The following is a 19479-nucleotide window of genomic DNA, read 5'->3' on the forward strand; positions in this document are numbered from 1 at the left end:
GTGTTTACGCCTACGGTACCTGCTGGTCCCTTTACTGGTAGGATCACTCTTTTTCCCAATGAGCTGTTTTCCTTAACACAGCCGCACTGTGCCCTCTACCCACCTTCCACGTTAGTGCCACGTAGGGGTTCCCCCAGGAACAAAAGCATCTCCCTGTGCGCCTGTGCTGCAAACTGGGGCTTGTCCACACCAGCGATAGGGGCTCTTGCAGAACTGGACAGGGCAAGGGCTGATTTTTTTTCCTCCTTGTTTTCATTTGGTTGCCTTGAAATAACCCTAATTAATTTTGTGGAGACTTTAGTTTGCTCCCATGATGGGACTGCTCTTTGTGCAGATCTCTTGCATGCTATATTTAGGTATGGTTTTTGGAACACCATGTGACCCGAATCAGATAACTTCTGAACTACTAATCATGTCTTTGACACTGAATCCCTTGGTGGCTTTGGGGCATTTTACAGTTGTTTTCTTACATACAGAATGCAAACAGATATACTCATCTGCCTTGTAAAAGCTGCTGCCAGGGTTAAATATTTAAGACATTGTTTTAAGCTAAATTTTGTTTTATTATTTCGACTACTACTTGTTGTAGTTTTATTGTTTCTTAGATGTTTAACTTCAGAAGATGATTCTTTACCATCTCAGTTTTTCTTAATGGATGACCCTGTTTCACCATTTTAAAAGAAAGAAACAAGTTTCTGCTGTATTTGTAGATGAAAATAGGGCAGAGAGAAAAAAAAAAACCCTAAATGCCCTCATTTCGTGCTCCACACAAACTTTCTTCCTTTGTTTACTAGCTGGTCAATCCTTGTAGATGAAAAGGCCAAAATGTTGACCTGAACTATTTCCCCTCACATTAGTTATGTCCCTTTCCTTAACAGGGGAAGTTAGTTATCTGCTTGTTTTTTTTCCTGATTATTTGAGTTGTGCGGCCTGACTTGTATCCTGCCCTCACCCACTGCTCGAGGCCGCCCAAGCCCTGGAGGAAGCAGAGTTCCTTTGGCTGCTCATCCAGCATGGCTGGCGTTTGGAGCCTGTCATCCATTCCAAGGCATCATCTCTTTGTTGCTCACGTCCGTAATTGCCACTTCTGTGTCTTGGCTACTTCTGCAGGGAACTGTAGTACTGGTGTTTCTATTGGCTTCACCTTTTTTTTTGCCCTGATCCATTAAGGTCTTTTGATAGGCAACTGGATCAAAAAGCCTTTTCAACCTTCAGTGTTTGGAAAGGAGCTTGGTTTGACTGGGTAGTTAGTCAGATGAAGAATAGGAGAAAATATGGAAATACCAAGGTATAGTGGACAGAACAGAAAGGAAGAGAATCCTTCCTTATTGGAAAGCAAATGTATTAAGCCTAATTATACATAGTAGCTTTTTTTTTTTAATTCCTTCAGAATGGTATCCTTTGCCCATGTGCTTATTCTTTCCCTTCTACAATAGCAGTAAAAAGCAAAATAATATATACAACAGAAATCAGCTTTGAGAAAAAGGTACATAATGAAATATCTGCCAATATGTGCAATATGTTTCTGCCAGACGAAAACAAAACAAAACAACAACAACAACAAAACAACAAACAAACAAAAAAAACCACCAAAAAACCCCACAACATTCTTATATTTGAATCTCTGAAATGTAACTGCACCAGGCTAGTTGGGGAAAATCTGTTTGAAGATGTATTACGTTCCACGATCAAATGGAAAAAATGGCACCTGTCGTCATATTTAGAAAACAGCTGGGTAACATGGCCAAGTGCCATAGTCTCTTTTCACATGGCCTTTATGCTGAAACCATCCAAGCTCCATTCTCAGCAACTGGAGAAACCCTGTGCCTTTAAATGGTTACAGAAACGTCTACTTAAGGGCCAGCTCTTATTGCAGCAAAGCCTGCTTCTGATGCTTCTAATTAGCAGTTAATGGGTTATACTTTACTTTTATAACCAACCCAGCAGGCACTCTTCTGTAGTATTTTTTGGCTATTTTTGGTAGAAGATATATGCAATTGTGCTGCTCTTCATGCTTTCATTTTGAGCATGCAGAAAGTATTAGAAATAAATCACTATCTGAGATTATTTTAGCACTCAAATGCTTAAATTAAGTCTGGTTAAGCATTTCCTAAATGTATTTTATTTTATTTAATATCTTAGAAAATGTAATGGGTTAATTGCCCTATCTGATCTTGATGCAGAATCTCCTAAATAGATACATATTGTTAATTTTGTTAATTAAAGTATTTATATACCCATTGAAAAGCTTTTATATATATATATATCTATATATCTATCTGTTAATTCACAAACAGAGCTCCAGTATGTATTAATTTAGGAAAAAAATGTTTTTGCAGCTGAGCAAAGTACAGGTACATGCAGAATCTTAGATGCTTCAGAAGTTAGATGGACTTGTGGAAACAAATGATTTTTGTACTTACTTTGGGTTGGAATAGCAATGGCATGAGTAGCATTAAAGATTTGCGGTGCTACATGTGTGTGCACATACATGTATATACGTGTCAGACTACATATACGAATCTGTGCATGTGTACATATATATTTTTTTGATAAGGAAATACATTTACTTAGGTTTTAATTGGAAGATGATACTATTTCACCCTCAGGGAATTCATTTTAGTGGCAGTTTCTAGCAGGAAACTGAGCTCACTGATACTGCCTTTGAACCTGCTCTCTTCACTCGGGCCGTGCTTCCAGTAGGACAAGGTCTAACACTGGTTAGACTGGAACAGGAGAGGGAGCTCTCACTGCACCAGCCAGGAAAGGGGACGACGAGGTGCCCAAGCCAAGGAAAAGAGGGGGAGCCACCACCAGCTGCTGTCAGAAGCAGGTGAGATGTGCCCTCACTCTGCTCCCGCTTACTGCAGTCCCTTCACCAAAGTGGAGAGCTGGGCTTCTCCATCCCTTACTCACGTCAGTAAAACACACACACGCTCAAGTTTGGCACAAGTGTTAAGCAATTCCAGGTTATATCCATGGCTTGCAGCAAAGGAAGCACCACTTCCAAGGCTCTCAGTTTGAAAGCACGTCCCCGTTTGAAAGCATATTTGTATTCTCATCCTGATGCAGCACCACACTCGCTAGCTACAAGATAAGCACTAAACTGTTGAGGTTGTATTTGTTGAAGGCAACGAGTTCCAAAATGCTGTCCAGAAAAAAATGTGGAAACTGCTATTATTTTTACCCAGTGAATACTAGAAAGAAAAACAAAAGAAAAAGGAAGGGATGGATAGTGGTGAACTAGCTCTCTCAGCGTGATGGGACAAGGGCAACTCAGTTTTTGTCCTGGTTTTTGAGGGTTTTCCTCTGTCATATAACAGCCTGGTAGAGGAGGGAGTTGTTCTCCTGGCCCTCACAGCTGCTGCCTGTGGAGCAGAGGGACATCTGCTGCACTGGGCCAGGCCCACCTCGTTCCAGGAGCAGATCCTCACTGCTTACTCTATTTTCCATTCCAGCTTTCTCAGGACAGTGCAGCAAGACACTACCCCTTGCTTGAAGTGAGGCTGTAGTCAAGCCTCTCCAAAATTATTTAATGTTTGCTCATTGTAATCAGCAAAAATTATTCTGACATACTCAATTGTCCTTTAAGAAATAATCTGAAGATCAAGAAATTCCAGTGCCAACTTTTTAGGGAAAGAAAAAAAAAGCCATCTCCCCTTGAGTCTGGTGAAAGCTCTGCTTTCTCCCAAAGCTTCTGCAGTGGTAAAATACATCTGCACAGTCTCATCATAATGCATTATAAACTCAATTTGGAGTGTACAAGGACTGCAGGATTAGCCTCCCTCCAACCTCTGTCTGAGGTGTTGGTCAAAGTATTGTGGCTTCTTAGAGCTGCACTTCTGACCTCCACACCAGAATGGTGAAAGCAAGGCTGAGACACCACCAGTTCATTGACAGCATCCCTACATCTGCATCAGCTAGAGCTCTGGGATGACTTTTGTCCTCCCTAGTTTCATCTCTTGGTGTTTTTTGCCAGGGCAGGGTAAGCCAAGCTTTGCAGTAGGTGAGATTGCCAGGGAGAATTTCATCCAGAAGAATAAGGCTCCTTCAAACAGAGTTTGGTTTGAGTTCTCAGGTCAGCGTGGGAAGTTCCCCATAAAAGCTGAACTTTGATGTTGGCAGCCAAGACAGATTCAGAAGTTTCGGGAACATTTTTTTTTTTTCTTCTTTTAAATTATCTGAAATACAGGAGGCCTGTGAATAGGATATTTTTAGACTGCACATTCAAGTATACAGTATCATAGTATGACAGAAAATTAAAATTGTTATAAAATCCTTTTTTTTTTTTTTTTAAAGAAATGTACTGTAACTCATAGTAGAAAGTTTGATAAAGAGCAGTATGCCGCTCTGCACAGAAATTCTGCTCTCGTGACTAAATTGAACATCACTGGTTGCTCTCATTTAGATGAACCCTTTTGGAAGTTCTTTTTTTAAAGCCAGCGGATTGGACTTCTAATTTTAACTCTTAGGGTTTATAATTAGAAACATTTCCAAACTTGTTTACAAACACCTGCACTTGACAGCGTGTGTCTGCAATTTTAGAAGGACTCACTTGTCACTTCCAGTGGGGGTCGAGAGGGCATCTGAGTTCTTTTGTGTTTGCACAGTTAGTTTCAGGACACTGGAACAAAAATGTGTTTTTAAAATAAGATTACAAATATGCAGAGGGAGATTGCATACACCTAATCAGCAAATAGGTCTTATTGAGTAGCTGTGGATTATTTCAAAGTCAGAAGGATTGTTAGTGGTCATTTGGAACAAGACTCAAACTGGCACCCAAAGGAGAAATTCCAGGAACTAATTTTAGCAGTTTGGTCTCCATCTTGAAGAAGATGGTTTACAGGTTTTCTGTATTTATCTCTTTAAACATACTTCTTTCTTGCCAGCTGTCCTTCAGAATTTATTCAGAAAGAGTTTAAAAGGACTTTAGAATAAATCATTGTCTTTTCTAAGTAGCTGAACGTACAGTGAAGCAACAGAGCATGGTTCCCCTTGAGCTTGGGTGGGACGTGTGTTACACAAGTCTGTATGCAACTTGTTTGCAATAGTGTGAATATCGTAATATGTTACTCATTGGTCAAGTATATAATCACAGTAGAGATAATAAAAGTACTTTATTGAAAAAAAAAAACCCTTGGCTCCTTGATGTGCTCTTTACACCTGATTTTTAGCTGTGTCATATAAGTCAACAATATTTCTTACCAATTTCTAGTATAATAGGAAAGATTATCCTTGCTAAAAATTGATAATGCATGGGAGAGTGGCAGGAAGAACCATCCAAATATGCTTCAAGGGTACGGTTGAAGCAGAGGTAGTCAAAGCAGTCTTAAGTGGTAGTGGCATAAGGTGTCCTATTGATTGCTTTATGCTCTTGTTGTTACTAATTAGGACAAAAAACTCTGGTTAATTAAACCAGCCTGTTTGGCTGTTGTGTCCTCTACTGGGAACCATGGCCAACCTTAGAAACTCCAAAATAGGAAAGGATAAGGAGGCCATGGAGCAAAATGGTTTTCGTTTTCTGCTGCTTTGTTTTCCAAAAAAACATGGACCTGGACCCAGATGAGGAATCTGTGTTAATGTGAAAGGATCATGTCCTCAGAGGTACTTACTCTCTATCAATTTCACTGAGAGTTGATGTAAGTGGAATTAGGCACCTAAATACCATTGTGTATGCATGTTCTTTGAAGTTAAACCTGTAGTCTGCAGGCTGTATCTTGTGCTTGACCCCTCTGCAGAGTACACAGCATATACTCACTGGGGGACTCTTCCAAAGCAATTGCTTGTAAGTAAACAAACAGATAATTAAATAAAGCTTTTGAAGTACAATGTACAGGTCTGAAGAATTTGTTTTTTCCATCTGTAAAACAGCTGTGCCTCATAGCTGTATTTCTGAATTCCTTTAAGGCAAGATGATTTTAACAAGCATTCACTTTCTATGGCAAACAGACTTTTTTTTTTTTTAATTTAAGTTATTTTTTAAACAAGTAGGCTAACCAAAATGATGGTGTTACTTAGACAATCCACAACGTAATTTCTTAGAAAGTATGGCTGCAATTAATAAACTAAGTTGTAAACACATTAGGCTGTTACCATCTTTGAAAACAGCTTCAAACACAGTTTACAAGCTCCAGTCTTGTCAGGGTCCCAGTTGATCAGAGTTAGAAATATCTGACATTTTAGAAATTGCTCATGATTCAGATATGACCATAGAAATTAGACTGAAGTGGAATTTAATACCATTTCTTGCTTAACTAGAAACTTTTGTTTTATTGTGAATTCTATCTGGAGAAAGCACTTTGCCAACTGATGTGCTGGGGAAATGTCGCTTCATGCCAATTCTTTCAGTTTTCCTCTATTTTTGTTTGCTTTTGTCAGCTTTATGCCGACTTCCCCAAGTGTTAATATGTAGAAATGTTTCCAAAAAGGTTGGGAGAGGCTCAAAAGCAACAACTATGCAAGTGTAGAAAGGTCCACCTCTCCAGCAATGTCTCAAAAACATGCAAAAGCCTCTTTGATGTCAGAAGTCTCAATTGACTGTGAAGTTAGTGACAAGTTTTTTTGGATGGAAGACCTCTATGGAATATTTGTGACCTCTATGGAATATTTCTAGAGTTACCTAATCAGAGTAAGCCTCACTGGCTCTTTGGTGTGAAGCTTTGGGTGGAGTGTGTGGTGTGTGCATGAAGCAATCCCTTCTCCAAATAATCTGGCTGGCTTCTGTAGGGAAACAGCATGGAAAAATCTCTCTTTTGGTGCATTTAAAGGAATATTGTCTTCTTCAGAAAATGGTAATTAAGATAAATGGAGAAGTTGTGGAAAGAAGGAAAAAGGGCTTAATTGATCTGCTTTGGTTCTTCTCACAGTAACTCTCACTTCAGGTAAAATTGTTACTCCTTGCAAATAATTCCATGGTATGATTGAATAGTTTGAGCCACAGCATGCACAGTATACCAGCATGATTTAAGAACTGAATTCATATCGAGGTAGCCGGACATACAAAGGTGTACCATATACCATAAGAGTGGAAGTTCTGGGAGGCAATATCTGGTTGTGGTTCGAAATCAGCCACAGGTGTAAGGTGATGGCTTGCATATTGCCCGTGGCAGCGACTGTAGGTGCCCAATCTATGAAGTCTCAGCGTTGAATTTATGGCTACATCCCCAGGTCTTGAACACATGGCAAATCTTTGCAGATCCTTTGCCCACTTCTCCCATAGTACATAGCTATAAACCAGTTTTTAAAAGCCCATAAATAGGTGTAAAACATGCGTTTTTCATAGAAGCAATGAAGGTAAAGAGAATTGTGACTATTCCTGTGGCCTATTGCAAATTATCTGTAGCTCAGATTTTTGTGGCTTCTTCTTACCAGTGCATATGCTTTATATGAGCAGCTGCTTTATATTTCTGAAGTAATCCTGTACCATAAAAATGTGTTTTTCCTTCTTAAAGTTGTAACCCAACTGAAGGGACCCGGAGCAAATGTGTATGGAATGAAACTACTTCAGGATAACCTGCCTTGGTTTAGGGGACGGTTAATGATAAATTTATTTTTGTGACCTGTCTGCCAAGTATTTGTACACTAATTAGGTCCTATTTTGAGGGCAGAGCATGTGAGCTTGTAAAAAAACGCCTTGTACATGATGGAAAGGGCAAAGGGATTTTTGGCCCTAGTGAGTGCAAAGCATAGCATCACCTAAATGTGTGCATTATTTCTAAGTAGCATATGCACCCCTTGGCTCATATGGAGGGACTTCTTAAGTTTGCTCATGGGAGTAGCTGTAGCCAGCTAAGGTGCTCAAGAGTAGAGCACTGGGGAAAAAACTGAACTGACTCAAAGCGTAGTCATAGTTTTAAATTTTATATAATGTCTTTCGCAATGTAGTAGAAAATTACCTTTACGACTAGCGTGGCAGGACCTGTTGTATAAGTAATTCAGCCATGGTGCTGGTTGGTATCTCACTTTTCACTTGAACCTCTCTGCGATGCAGGTCTTGGAGAAGTGAGTGCCTGGTGCAGTCTCTGCCTGGCTCCTTGGTAAGTCATTCCAGTCTTTCTTTCTGAACAGTCCCTTTCCAAACTGCTGAGAAAAAATAAGGGTATTTTTTCATAGAGTGCTTTGAAAGAGAGCTGCTAATCAATTTTTCTTATTATTTTATGCCCTGTGATTTTTACACCACCCCCACCAGCTGGTTAATCATGCAAAAGCTGAACACTTCATTAGCCAGAACATGTTTGCCCATGGGCATTTCTGTAGTAAATTAGTTCTTTCTATTTATGCAGGTAAGTCATGGCCAAAAGTCTTTAAGGTGCCAAAGGTAAGGGTTCAAATGAATTCTTTTTCTGAGTTTTCAAGAGAACTAGGTTTAACTTTGCATGCTGTTGATTTGAAATAACTTTTGAATTAAAGATAGCATGGATAAAAGAGCATTCTCAGGATGTTCTGAAATACATTGTGTCTTTCTGGATCTCCAGTTTGGCCTTTGTAGTAGCCTGCCTTAAAACCAAAACAAGCAAATAAAAAACCAACAAGAATAACAAAACCAAACACAAAACCACATTTGTACCCATCCATGTGTGCAGATATATATATATACACAATATCTACATCTACATGCAGGGACTGTGCTTATTTGAGTGGCATGTGGCATATTTACCAGTGTTTTTGCTTTCTTACTCTGTGCCTTTTAAGCTATTAATTGAAAATATGTGGTTTGTAGATGCTTTTTTTCCCTCAAATCAAATGGTGCCCTCTGAAAGCCTAGTTTAGCTCGACAATGAATTTAGCTTTCAGGCTTTGGCCATTGCAATATTGTTTGAATGCCACCATTTCCTGCAATCAATGTAATTTTATATCTACTTGGAATAGAAAGTCAAGATGGTGATTGCCTTAATTTAACTCAGTGTTGTATTCATTAAGGAGCTGATCTCGAATTCCTTTCAGATCAAAGTCTGTCTTGATTTCAGTGGAACCTTTTGGCGCACAAGGTGTGCAGTAGCCTTCTAAAATGTTGTCATTGTGACTAGTGAATAAAAACTAAATGTGTTGCTAAATTTAGGCTGTTGCTCATGTCAGCTTCCTTTTCTAAATGACGGTAAGTGCATTCCATAAATAGTATGCCTCTTATGTTGTCATATCTCTTTGGCTTGCTTTGCAGTATTTTACAGGATATTTGCAAATGAATTTTGTGTTCAGTAGGCAGGGGATGAAAATAACACTACTCATTGGGACTCCATTAACCCGCAGCTAATGAGGAACCATTTCAAGGGCTGGAGGAGCGTAATTCAGATTAGCCTGTGTGCCAGGCTGCTCCGCTCCCGCTCAGGCTCGTGCCGCGGTCCGGGGGGACAGAGCCCGGTGTGACACAGCTGGCAATTCGGCACGGACTTTTGTCGGTTAAGGTTTCTGTGCTTCATTTCCCTTTTTGGAAGGTAGGAGAGAAGAGTGAGTGTGTGTGTGTGTGTGCGCGTGTAGATAGGTGACAGTGATCTTGACCTCCATAGTCAAGTGTTTTGAGATGTAATGAAATACTCTACGAACGCTATACTTGTGCCTGTGGGTTGAGAGCGTTGTTACTTGTAGAAAAGGGTACTATGTGGTGACAGTAAAGGTGGTCCAGACTGGCCCTTAATTAATTTTATTTTCAAAATCTATATTAGTGACTGTCATGAGGGCACCTGGGCACTTTACATCAATAAAACAATCAATTTAAAAAATGTGTAGACCAGAACTCTGTGTTCACTAACGAAACTCCTGTTCCCCGTTACGACTAAAGGTCAGTCCAAGGCTGGCCAAGCAAGCAGGACTCGCGTTTCTGCGCCTCGGCGCTTGCCAGACGCGGCTCTGGCGGAACACCACTGGCAGCAGCTTCCAGATGCCCGCGGTCCTTGCGGAGAACGTCTTGCTGCTGGCCGATGACTTGTTAACCCCCTGCAAGTCTGAAATTGGTTTCAGGACCAATGGAAAAGGTGGAGAAAGACTTGTTTGGAGGCCAGTCTCAATTAAAAATGCGACTTCAGCATTTGTGAGCAGCCCACTGAAGTACAGAGACTTGGTGGAGCTGTGTGGCTGGAGTAGAGCACAAGAGAGAGGCTTCGTTCTGAAGAGCAGGCTAGAGATCTCTTCGCTGAAGAAACTTTATTGATGATAAATGTTACATTATGCAAGCTTAGCAAATTCTCTAGGAATATAATGCTTCCCAGCTTTTTCTTAACATGTGTTAATATTTTATGATACCTGTGCATTAAGGGCCAGTTCCTACAAGTTTAAGTGAGTTTGGGCTGCTAAATTGCCTTTATGGACTTTTAAAAAAACACTACTGATCACTATGGATTAGCTAAATTCCCAATCTTGCTTAACATGCTGATGTTATAAAATCAGCTTGTTTCTGTTTTCAATGCATTAAGTGAGCATATGTAATTAAATTAAATGTTGTTGCAAACTGCTGCATTTTATTTATTTATATTGGTATATTTGGGGCGATAATCCAACTTTAATATATATCTGATTGTGCAAACAAGACAGAAACTAGGAGTTCATGGACACTGGTGTAATTTTTTAAAAGCGAAATGGTAATATATTTGCATGTCTTGAAATCCAATTGAACTCAAGCTGAGCTTAAAAATCCAAGATCTGATTCAGGAGAATTCAGTCCCATCTGGCCGGTGGGTAGCAGGTGTGTAGTGTGTGTGTCTGTGTCTGTGTAAGGGAGGGAGGTGATTGCACCCAGTGCAACGTTTCTCTTTTCCTGTAAAGCTTTAATTCCAGTTTAATGGCGTGGTCTGAGGCTCTCTGCAGTTTAAGTTCTTGTGTAATTACCAGTGTCTATTGTTGGTCTCCATTTCTAGATAACATAGTGGTGATGGTGAATGGCAGAAGTAACTGTGCAGCATTATGGAGAAATACGATTTCTAATTCATAAAGTTTTGACTTAGTTTCTGATCACACCCAAGACTTTTGCATGGGAGAGTGCATTTTTACAAATTGATAAGTACATGATCCTTGAAGACTCAAGGAGGACGGTTTCATCGTGGTGTTTGGTGCCAAGGCGTTTTTGAGGGTTGTTGTGTCCCCCCACAGCAACATAGAGGTTTGTTTCATCTTTTTATTTTTATAAAAGCAAAGAAAATGTATTATGCCATTTCTATTTGCAGCAGACTGTAGACATGTTCTACATTTTTGTATTACTGTGATTATAATGAAGGAGAGTTTTCTAATCTTTACTTCAGACAACTTTACTGGTCCAACTTTATACCTCGTAACCTTCAGAAACTTGTCCCAGCCATTCTCATTTTCCTCTTTCTCCTTCCTTTTCTTCATCTTTTGATCAGATACTGCCAGTTACCCTCTGCCTGGGAGCTTTTTACTTAGGAGGTTTAAAAACCTGCTCTTCCTTGACTTTTAGCATTAGCTACCAAGTCAGCTCCCTTTTACACTCCTGTCAACTCTTCCAACTTTTAAATATTTCCTATTCCTTTTACTTGTCTTCACTGCTGTATAACTTTGTGCTGGAAAGTCTTTCAGCACATGTTGCTTTTATGGGAGTTGGCAGGCAAAGCACCACTTACTTAACAAAATAAGTAAGAAAACAGTCATACTACTTTTCTAGTTTTTAACTTCACACTACTGCAGTAATAACACTGCTACTGTATTTCACAGGTTTTTTTCATGGTGAACTGATTTAATTTCTAACGTAGAGCGAAGCTGGTGCTGTGTTGCCAAGGCAAGTCCATCTGGTTTGACAGACAAGATGATAAGCATTTCTCTGGACATCCTTGTAAAAATCTCCCTTTTATTTGTTTGTTTTACAAAGTTAAATAGAAGAGGTCACCCCCTTTGACAGAGCAAATTCTTTTTTTTGTCTTAGCAATAGGGCTTTGCATGAAAACATTTTTTTATTAAGCAAGTCATCCATACTGCACTGTAGGCTGTTTGAGTGTAACAGTATGTTACAGTCTGCAAAGTTAATGCAGTTAATATTCAACTGAACTTTTGGGGGGTTGCTAATCCCTTAGGCAGGCTTAGCAGAAAGGGCAAACATATTTATAGCACTTTGAATCAGACTGCAGTGAACGAGTAAGAGTATGTGTTATACCATGCAAATGTTATACAATTTCAGGAAAGCTCAGTGCATGATCATCTTTTAATAGTACTTAAGTTGGTGAAAAATTTTATCTGTAAGCAACAAAGTTGTTGGTTCAGTGGACAACAGGTCTGTTAAAATGAGACTCTGAAAGGTTTTGAGATTCCTGTTCTGGTGATAAATTCTGCAAGTTCTGAACAGATTTATGGGCTGTTTAATTGGGAGCTAACTGTATTCTTTAAGCTTTGCCATTTGTATTGTTCCCTAATAGGATTTCCTTGGACTTAGTCACATATCTGACTCTGTGTGCAGGGTTGTCAATAGCCTATTCCATATAGACCACAGTCTCTTAGTATCTTTGTAAAAGTAAGATCACTCCTGAATGGTCTTCCCTCCAGAGTAGAAGTATGACAATTGGGTAGAGTTTGCTTTGGTTAGAGCCGTGGGTGTGCTGGGCAGAAGAAATGAGAATTAAGTCACAAGTTGCGGGAAGTTAATGGAGAAGCTGAAGTGCTCCGACTGAGAATGTCTAACAAGGAGGACCACACTTCTGCGAGACAGAAACTCTCCATATTTATGTCATGGTCAAAACCTGTATTGAGTATAAGGTTATATGGAAAAGCACATGAAGGCCATGTAATGCTACCAGTTCATCAGGAGCCAGATAAAAAGAAATCATGATCTTGGATTTTACACAGAACTTGGTTGTGTAGAGTTTTTAGACACTTGTAGAGTTTTTAGAGGCCCATCAACTGGTAGTCAATAAAGAGTCATTTGTACTTTTTTCGGAGAGAGGCAGATTAATATCAAACTGCAAACAACTGTAGTTGTTATGGGAGAGTTTTAAGGTGAAAATATGACGCCATACAAACATATAATACAGACCTGTTTTATTCTAACTATTTTTTATGGATTTTACAGTTTAGTTACTTCTTCCATTTTTTCTAGATTTTAAATATTGGAATGACTGACTACAACATGGAACTTGACCTTAAAGAGGGCTCAGGTGCCAGAATTTATGCATGTACTCGAGTAATTTGTTGATTTGCCATCTTACCTGCACCTGCTCTTTTCTTTTTGCTCTTCATAAACAATGTTGGCCATTTGTAGTTTTTCAGGAAAAAAAGTTATACAAAATAATTAACGTGTCGGAATTGCTAGGAAATATTAGAAAAATCTTTTTATTTGTTATATTTTCAGTTAAAAATAAAATAACTGAATACCAGACTAAGTTAAAATTGTGTACTGGAGTTGTTATTATCTGAAGTACCAGAAAATAACTAGTTTATTATATGCAAAAGTTTGAATTCTAGAATATATTAAAATATTAGCTCAAAGGTCAAAAGCATCACCAGAGGAAGGAAGGAAATTAGAGGGGAATTTGGGCTAATCGGGTTAAGACGCAGGAGGCCCGTAACAGGTGCACAGGGATGATGTGGCTGACACTCATGTGGGTTCCTTTGGTTCCTCAGCCCCAATGTCCCCAGCTCGCGGTTGGATCGTGTAGTTTGTGTCCAAATCCTAAGCAAGATTCAACCTTATAAGGTTCTCTAATGAGACTCCATAACATTTCTGTCATTTTATTAAATAGTAAATACAGACATTTGTAGTAAAGGCCTAACTTCACAGGGTGTGCTGGTGAAGGTGTGCTGGAGCTACACATCCTGCAGCCATCTTGAAATAAGTTAAACTGTCTGCAGTTTTATTGGGAAAACAAAGAGTTAACATGCCAGTGATGTTAACTGTGATAAAAGGTATGTGTGTGTGTTACTGTGCTGTACTCTATACATTTATGAGCTCTTTTTATAGTAGCATTCCCAGCAGCATTCCCAGGAGCAGTCCAGGTCCAATCAGGACTGGTATGCCATTGTACGAGGTGTTGTTCTAATTCATGTGTAAATGTGGAGTGGTTGCTGCCCTGAGGATATTACAGTGAAATTACAAACAGGATAAAAAATAATAGGAGGTGCGGAGGAGAAGGAGGGCAGCTGTGGTGAGGTGCACTTGTCTCATCGGGGTTGCGGTACATACAGCCCGATACCAAATCACGGGTATTTCACTTATTTAAAAGTCTGCTGCCTTCAAAACAATTAGGCTCATTGTCTTTCATTTGTGTCTTAGTTATTTAAACAGAGAAGTAGAAAGTATGAAAAGCATTGCTCCTGAGATCCTTCTAGCCTCCTGTTTCTAGCAGTGATCAACCCCAGGCACCTCAAGGAAAGTTATAAGAGCCTCACAATGGGCAGAAATGGAGTAATCTTCTCTCTACATGGTCTCATCCTAATCTTTCATTATTAGGGATTAATATAAGCTTTGAAGCATGAGGTTTTTAAAAAATTACATTTGTTGTTCCCCCTCCTCCACCGTCAATATTGTTTGAAGTATGAAATATCCTCCCAAGGCAGTGATCTGAGCTGTTCTCCTTGGTGTGCTGACCAAATTTGCAGCTTGGGAATTACCGTGATGGTTTTGCTTCCTCTGATGCCAGAAGACTCTGGTAGATCCTTTTCCACAGCAGGTGGGTGAAGACAGAAGCACATTGAGCAGTTATGGCCTGGGTGTTCCGATGTCACCGTATGTCAAGGCTGTGCTGCTGTGATCAGAGCTCTCCCCTTTGTTTTACTATTTTAGTGGCTGATTTGCAGTAAAGCACAATACGACATAACCATAAATAAATCTGGGAACCTTTGTATGCATTTCTTTTGCTAGCTGTGTACATATGAGCAGCTTGCCATTTGCATATGTGAATCTTGTCATAACAATTTCGGGAAGTGATTTGTTAATAATCAAGTTCTCAGAACAGCTCTAAATCGGTAATTGATGTAGGTCTGGATAAAGCAAGCCTTCCGCCTGCCTATTTTGTGGAGCATTTTTGGCAAGTTTCAAGCTAGCGTGAAAACTGGCCATCAGAATAAAATTTAGGACAGCTGGGATGCTTTGCAGTGAAGACTTTTGGCTCTGCAGTTCAAATAATCACAATAGCAGCCCAATTTAGCCTTTGGCTGGATAGGTTTGGCAGGGCACAATGAAAAATAATTATTTCATGGCCTGCTTATTTGTCCCTTAACAAATAAACTCTCTGACCTATGCAGGCTTATGTAAATATGCTGCCGTATGTGGGGTTGTAGAATGCTGTCATGTCCCCATTTGGTATGTTTTATTTCACCCTCATGTTACGAACTTTTTTTTTTTTAGAGTTCTGTTTGGGAAGCAAAGAAAGAGAGAGGCAGTATTGGATGCCGAAGCCCAGACAGCCAGGCATAGAGTCTAAAAAGCCATCTAACAGTCGTCTTTCTGAAAACACACCCATTAGTATGCAGTGTTTTCACTGCTGTAATAATAAGAGCAATCATGATACGAACAAGTCCATCTCTTCACAGCCTTCCCACGCGGGATGGAGAATGACAGCTCCTAAAGCATTTGGATATTTGCCTGAATGTATGCTGCTTAGCTAACCACGGTTCAACTTGCTCTCCATCTTATGGCTTCCTGGATATCCTTCTCAATTGTTTCGGTGACAGCTTAAAACGTGAGACTTGGAGGGGAGAGATAAAAGCTTAGCAAAAGGCTTTTTGTGTGTGTATTTAAGGGGAAGTTTTATTACATTTGATGATGGAGAGATGTGCCACACTATTTTCTGTTCCCCCAATTTTAGTATTTACACTTTCTGTTGAACTGGTAGCAGCCAATCCATAACGTTGTCTTTCTGTTTCCCACTCTGGAGGGGGAAAAATACACAGAAGAATACAGATTGATGGGTTTGTCTTCTGACATCACCATTTTGGTTCTGAAACAGTAAAAGAAAGCCTTTTTCCCAGTGATCCGAAAGATCTCTCTAGAACATCTGCCTTTACACACTCATGCACATATGCACGCACACGTGCACAGGCTCTCACTAAGGTGGCTATGATCTGTTTCTAATAGTGGCACTTCTTCTCAAAGTGTCATTTAAAAAAACATCAGCAGTCATGTCATGCATCGGGATGAATTTCTAAATGTAAATGAGATTCTCTCAGTAATTTATTTACATTTGTTTTCAGCACAACAAATGAGACATCACGTAGCTTCATAATTTCCCATGACCGAGTCACCAGCATGAGGTGTGTAATTTACCCTGATTTAAGATGCTTATCTAGAGGTTCTTGCAACAATACCTGGTGAGGTTTTTTCCTACTACTTTTTGTTGGCTTTTAACCCATCTACTTCACCTCCTTCTCCATTTTTCAGTTGAAAAAGAAGCATAAATGTGTCTGCTTCTTGAGGCCTTTTTTCAGTAGAGCCAAAAGTGATGGCTTTGTTGCCTTGTTTTGTATATTACTTTCCCTGCTATTTCCTTCTCATTTGGTAAAACTCATAGCAGGCTTCCAGCAGCTAGACTGAACCTATCCTGATTTACAATCTGATGATGCAGGAAGGAAATGTTGATTGTGGACATTTCTGGTGAGAAAATGATTGTTTAGATGTGAAGCATGAATGGGAAGTGTCCCGCAGTCATTACTTCTCCACTTTTTTCAGCTAAAATTCTAAATCGTAGGCCTGGTCTTGGCTCTGCTACTGACTTTGAGTTTTCTGATCTGCCTGTGGCTGAAGTGATACTTAGATTGAGGGGGGACATGAGTGCAGTTTTCAAATAATGTGGACAGAGTCATGTACTACAAAGCCCATTTATTTTAAGTCCATAGTTGGAACATTTAAATGCCTAACTACTTGCTTGAGTATTTCAAGTAGGTAGATGATTAAAGGTGCAATGTACCATGCATACAATTTTGTACCTCTTATCTTGCAGTCTCAGTTAAGGCTTGACTAAAAATCAGTGCAATAGCTTTTCTATTTTACAGAGTAACAACACAGGAGAACTGAGAGACTTTTGTGAAAGTTACGGTTAGTTCAGTGGCAGTACAAAATGCTATGCTATATAATTATGCTGTGGCAGTAGTTTGGGATGTTATTATGCAAAAATACTGTACATCTTTCTGGAGGTGTACAGGGTATGTGGGTGTTCTTTTCCTCACTGAGAGGAAGCATGACATTTCTTTGTGTTCATTCCCAAAGCAAAATTCACTGTCTTCCTTTAAACTGAATGAGCAGATTAAAAAAAAAAAAAAAAAAGAAAATAAAAATAATAGGTTTGGGCTGGCTTTTAGTGTGCATTGTATGTACTAGGATGCAGTTGAGATTTAAGTTTTGGCCTGCTGGCCATTTCCTTAACATTGCATGGATCTAGCACCAAATTATGCTGATGGCCTGTCTATCACCAAATTATTTACAGAAATGCAGTTAAATTATAGAAATCTTCCAGACAAGCAGTGCTCTGGGCAAATTATTTCATCAAAGTTATTTTCCATGGTATGCTTAAGCAAAAGCTTAAAGGAACAACATGATTTTTTTTCTTTTTTTTTTTTTTCTTTTTTAAATATAATTATGCAGAAGTCGTAACAGCCCCCTTTTAACAAATAGGTAGATCTCTACATGGGAAAACAGAAGAAACCAGGTTTTGAAAATCTCTGATCTCTGTGTTTTCCTCAGTTTGAAGCAAAAGTTTTACATTATGGAAATGCTGGACTAGGGCCCTCAGTAGGGTGGCCGTTTCTGTGCACTGTCAGCTCATTCAAGGTCTTGGGACTGTAGTTTTTTTCCTCTGCAGAGTTACAACTGCACACCTCTGTGCACTTGTAAAATCAAGTCCTGCACCAGCACATCAGTTGGTTTTACTAGTTCTCTGTCACATCGGAGTCCAGTGGTCACTGTCCACTTTTACAGGGAAGCACATTTGTGTATCTGAAGGCAGTATAGGCTTTTACTGCGTCTCCCCCATCTAGCAACATTTGAGCTGCTGTATGATTATGAAATGTACGAAGATACTATAAATCCTAAAAACAGCCCTAACTCCCTATTCTAATTGGCATCCTTTCAAATTCTGTTCCAGAGTTTAGAAATATAGTCAGGGTAGAACATCTATATTTGGGTTTATATGTAATGGTCGTACCTAGTAGTTCACTTGCAGAAATGTTGACATAGACCACTATTTAAGGACTCTGGATGCAATATTTTATGTTTAACTCAGTGTTTTTAATCACTGCACTTTTTGTTTTTTAGTATTCCATTTTAACATGTTTGCACTGTGAGACAAGAATGCCTTCCCAGCCTCTGCATGGTTGTGTGCTTTTTGCTTAATGAATACAGAAATTCAGGTTTTAAACTGACTCCCATGCATAAATTCTACTGGGAAAACAGGTGCTTAAAATCTGTGTTTTGCAAATCTTTCTCTGCCCATATCTTAGGCTAAAACTCAGCCACATTTAGATGGGGGACTCGAGTGGGACCTCTGCACTCAGGGCCCAGATGTTTCAAAACCTTACAGGTGTGAGGAAGGATGGCAAGCTCAGAAATGTGTGAGAGCTAAAGGTCTTTGCAAACTGGACATCTGATTTAACTTCATTTCCATCTGGTGTTGGGCTGTTCGTTGTTATGTGAGGACTGCACAGGGTTTTGAGGCCAGACCTGGGAAACCCGCTCTGGAGCTCAGCTGGGTGGACTCAATCCAGGCACATGAGAGGCAGTGAGACTGCAATAGCTGGAGTTTCATTATATTGTTCGGGGATTTTTCTTTTTTTGCTCCTTTACTTGTGATCCTTAGCAGATGCAAGTCTGATTAAGAACCCCCTTAATTTAGAAATGCTCATAAAGACATGAAGATACTTAAAGCTGGCTTTGTCAACAAAATGGAGAAGCTATGCTCTCCAGGCCCATTAACAGTGGTGCCAAGATGGCCGCCGCTGCACAAATACTGGGAATTAAGTTTCTAAAAGACCCAAGATACTACAAATTGTTTATCTCACAAGTTCTTTACTCCCCCAGTTGTAATCCATATCTCACTTATTGCTAGAGTCAACAGTCTAATAGTAACAAAAAATACAACCTTTCATCATCTATTGATTTTCAGTCTTTAAAAACTGACAATAAGCTATTTTTTGTCCAATTTCTCAATAAATAGGAACATTTATTGGTTTTTCAGTTTTATTGTATTACATTAGAATATATTTTACTGCATGTAGTGGGTAATGTAGCATCAGGAGACATGTTTACGTTCAGCAAGTAACTTTCAAAACTACGTAGCTCAACTGAGATTAGTAAACAAATTTGTAATAACAGTTTAATTTAGATTACAATGCAGAATACTCAGGCTTGAGCTCATTTTTCTATTTATTCTGTTATGATCCTCTAACTAATGGACAAGAATTGTCATAAAAAATAATTACAGTAGAACATCAGTAAAGGTGAACATCTACTTTCTTCCCAGTCTGAGGGAGAGGGAGGAATTTTGCAGTTAAATAAGTGTCACAGTTTCCGTGTTTATTTCCTAGAATTCACCACAGACAAGGCTGTACAGGTTGGGC

General features: G+C 39.4%; 1 protein-coding gene across 8 annotated transcripts in view; it reads left to right on the forward strand.

Annotated features, from left to right (window-relative positions):
- ESRRG (estrogen related receptor gamma) overlaps positions 1-19479 on the forward strand; it is a 404778-nt gene that overhangs the window by 45629 nt on the left and 339670 nt on the right. Inside the window, exon 1 of one of the 8 annotated variants that reach the window (XM_082049946.1) lies at positions 7994-8036. The exons of the other annotated variants lie outside the window; for them this stretch is intronic. The gene's annotated coding sequence lies outside the window, so the exon portion shown is untranslated. Of the gene's footprint in view, positions 1-7993; positions 8037-19479 lie in introns of those variants that run through there. 8 annotated transcript variants of the gene reach the window in all.

Source organism: Streptopelia decaocto (genome assembly GCF_964273445.1).
Source record: "Streptopelia decaocto genome assembly, chromosome: 3".
In the NCBI taxonomy this organism is placed as follows: Eukaryota; Metazoa; Chordata; class Aves; order Columbiformes; family Columbidae; genus Streptopelia; species Streptopelia decaocto.